Raw genomic sequence first — 4,141 nt, 5'->3', positions numbered from 1 at the left:
CGCCGACATTGCCTGTCGATCGACTTGATCTAGCAATCGGTCATTGAATGGCTGGTTATGCTTCTTTAGCCTAACGCTTCGGCCGCCATCCTTGATCATTTAATTGCTTTGAGAGTTGTGCTGACAGCTTTGATATATACCCATGCATATTATTCAAATCTTGAAAATCACATTAAAAACATCGCCATCATGAACTGTTTGGATGTGATATGCATGTAAATTTCCCCAGAAATTATGACACGGGAGTGGCTGCCAAGCAGCCCGTTGATTTATGATCAGTCGTATATTTACCGTAAGTTTACCGTTAAGTTTGCAAATTAAAACCCACGCAACTTATCTACCCTGCGCGGATGTGTTGGCAAGTTAGAGGTCACGTGGACCAACAACGAAGGCGCCCTATAAGACCAACTGCTTCGGGTCTATCTTCTTCATTAAAAACGAAGAAAATATTCAACAAAACAGCAGATTCCATGGCGTCTCCACAGTCAGTCATGACCATCCTCATCCACTCAAGCTTCTAGTCCTTCCATGCTTCATCTTATAAAGTTCCCAACTTCCATGATCAGCAGTGTTGGAAACAAACACTTCAGCCGCCATGGAAGCAACTTTCTTCCACATGATTCTCTTCTCCTTCTCCCTTCTCATCATCCTCCTTTCCCAAATCCTCAGGAGGAAGAACAGCAAAATGAATATGATCCTCCCCCCAACCCCTCCCTCTCTTCCCATCCTCGGCCACCTCCACCTCTTCACCAAACCGCTCCACCAGACCTTCAGCGAGCTCGCCGGCCGTCTTGGGCCGGTCATCTCCCTGCGCTTCGGATCCCGCCCTGTCGTCGTGATATCCTCCCCGGAGCTTGCGGAGCTGTGCCTCACAACCCATGGGGCCGCCCGCACCCGCACCGCCGCCGCCGCCACGGATCTCATCTTCTCCCACTGCCTTAGCTCTGCCGCAGACATCCTCGCGGATGAAACTCGTTGTCTTCTAAACGAGCTGTTCCGCGAGACGGAGGCTGCGGCGGCTGAATGGTCGGCAGGGGGGGCGGTAAAGGTGGAGCTGAAGTGGAGGCTGTTTGGAATGGGAATTGATTTCATGATGAGAATGGTGGCCGGGAAGACGTACTATCGGGAAGCGGGGGAGGAGGGGAGGAGGTTCCGGGAGGCGGTCGAGGAGTTCTTTGGACTGCGGCGGGGAGCGTGGGCGAGTTGCTGCCGTGGCTGAGTTGGGTGGACACGGTGGTGGTGGGACAGAGGCTGCCGAGGTTTAGGGAGAGCATGGATGAGTTGTTGCAGGAGCTCATTGAGGAGCAGCGAGGGAGAATTGGCAGTGGTGAGGAAGAAGGAGAGAGTGATGAGAAGACTATGATCAGTCTTCTGCTGTCGTTGCAGATATCTGATCCAGAGAATTACAACGATTTCTTCATCAAGGACATAGTCATGGTAAGCCCTTTCTTCATCTAGTGTTATTTTTGAAATATTTACTGAAAATTTGATAAAAATGAAAAAGGATAAATGATTTTCATTAGACAAGTGGATGAATTTTTATTTTTATTTTACTTTAATTTTAGATAAGACAATATATATATATATGATGTCAGCCCAAGTCTAGTTATGTTCTAAATTTTTATTTTGATTTTTCCGAAGGGTCAAGTTATCAATAAAAAAATGTTTATTTTTCTGACGGTCGTTAATTGGAACTTTTGACCACTTCTTCTAGAAATGCACTTAGGTTGCACAGTCACGACAACTAGACTTATTGACGTTGATGTGTCCTGCTTTAAATTTCGTGCTGATTTGTAGATGTGTGGTGGATTAAATCGTGATATATAAATGTCCATTAAGAATATTGACTTATTAATTTTAAAGGGCCAGGCATGTTCGTTCAATAATTGATGGTAAATATCACAATCAATTTGGAGGTGATTTTTGTAAAAAAATATTTGCCCAAATGGTGGACCTATTTATCTTAGAAAAATTTACATAAATACCACAATTACTTTACATATAAATATTTAATGTCTAAATTTAAGTATTTTAATATTTTAAACATTTTTGGTGTCTATTTAAGCATGAAAAAGTGTTGTCCTTTATGATAATTTTGATGTGATATTAAAGGTTTGACTGTTTTGTTTATAAATATAAAAATATCGGTATTTCTTATATAAATAATAATATGTATGTAAATAATTTCTTCTCAAATTAAAGTTCAGTGCAGGAAATGTAGGCATGCATGTAATCTCCGATCTCAAACATCTATTATAATAAAACTGTATTTTAATGAGTTTTATTTTATTTTTGTTTAAAAAAATAAAATAAAAAAATTGTGATTCGAGATCGGATAACGCATCCCATATGAAATAATTTCTTTGATGACTGTGCATAATTAAATAATGATTTTTGTTTTTTTTATATTATTTTATTTACAGCTTTCTCTAAGCTGTAGTGTGGACGGCGTTGGCAAAGGCCGTCCTGTCACATCCAAGTCTTCGTGTTTGGCCTTTTTAATATTACAATTCTGTTGTGATCATTAATAATTAATGGGACTTATGGACACGTACTTCATGTTTTTTTTAATATATTTTAAATCTTCTAATTTTATTTTACATTTAAAAATTCATTTTTAAAATATGAGAAAGAAAAAATTTGCATACATCAAGAAGTACGCATAGATGTGTACATAATAGGGTATAAAGGCGTAATATGGGAGTTACATGGGAGTTACAAGCATGTTATAATTTTCTTGTAAATTTAGTGTAATTCAACTTTAACTCGCGTTTTTATTTTATCCATTGAGATTACATGGTTACAGCGGGGTTACACGGGAGGTTATACGGGAGTTACATGGGAGGTACAATGGGTTATAATTCTCTTGTAATCTCCGTATAAACCCTGTGTACCCTATTATATACACCTCTACGTATTACTTGACGTACGCAAATTTTTGCCGTTAACAAGAGTATATTATCTCTTAAATTTGATGAATTTCAGCTTATATTATAATCATTGTAATTTCATAAAAACATTATTTGCTCAATTTCTAATCTATTGACAAAATCTTCAATTATTTGCAGAAATTTATAATCTCAGGAACCGAAACCCTATCGAACACCATCGAATGGGCGCTCACCCTCCTCCTCAACAACCCCGAGAAGCTCAAGAAGGCGAGAACCGAAATCGACGATACCGTCGGCCGCCGCCGCCTCCTCTCCGATTCCGATCTCCCAAACCTCCCTTACCTCCGCTGCATCATCAGCGAGACTCTACGGCTCTACCCCGCCTTGCCACTTCTCGTCGCACACGAATCCTCAAGCGAGCGCACGATCGACGGCTACGATGTGCCGAGCGGCACCATGCTTTTGGTGAATGTGTATTCCATTCACCGGAACCCGGAGGTGTGGCAGGAGCCGGCGGAGTTCTTGCCGGAGAGGTTTCAGAGCTCGAGGGCGGAGGGGAGGAACATGCTTAATTTTATGCGCTGGGCCGGAGGCGGTGTCCGGGAGAGGGGATGGCGGGCCGGGCCGTGGGCTTGGTCTTGGGGTCCATGATCCAGTGCTTTGAGTGGGAGAGAGTGGGGAGCGAGGAGGTGGGCTTGGTTGAGAGGGCCAGTGTGACTTTGCCCAAAGCGGTTCCTCTTGAGGCGGTTTGCACTCCTCGGTCGTTGATGGAGGAGATGTTTTAGGGGGTTTGAATTATAATTTTACCCCTTTTTTTCTTATTATAAGAAATAATTTTGTATATAGACTATATATATTATATATATATATATATATCCATAAATGTTAAATAAATATTTGTTTTGATGTGCTTTATTCTTTGTCATACATATTGTAGTCAATGTCATTGTTATTTTTGAATTTATGGTTAAATTGAGATCACGTAATTTTTTTTTCATTTAAACATCATTAAAAGAGACATTTACATCCATACCATCCAATTCCGACCTTTTCATTATGTCATCGAAATATTTGTATCACATCAAAAAATATCAACATTCTTACTTCTAAACTGTGAAATGAGCTTTTTTATGTTGGCATGCATCTAAATATTAAAGTTTAGGCGTTAGATATGTAAATATGTATGGATCAAGTGGAGTTATGTAAATCTTCTTAATAAAAAAAGCTGCATTTAATTTAATATGTGATTT

At 40.2% G+C, this 4,141-nt stretch overlaps 1 pseudogene; it reads left to right on the top strand.

Moving 5' to 3' along the window:
• The first annotated feature begins 203 nt into the window (after positions 1 to 203).
• Positions 204 to 3,723, top strand: LOC110023401 (annotated as a pseudogene).
• The last annotated feature ends 418 nt before the right edge of the window (positions 3,724 to 4,141 follow it).

Source organism: Phalaenopsis equestris, unplaced genomic scaffold, assembly GCF_001263595.1.
Source record: "Phalaenopsis equestris unplaced genomic scaffold, ASM126359v1 Scaffold000224, whole genome shotgun sequence".
NCBI lineage: Eukaryota > Viridiplantae > Streptophyta > Magnoliopsida > Asparagales > Orchidaceae > Phalaenopsis > Phalaenopsis equestris.
The sequence above is the reverse complement of the archived record's forward strand: the minus strand, read 5'-3'. Positions and strand labels throughout refer to the sequence as shown.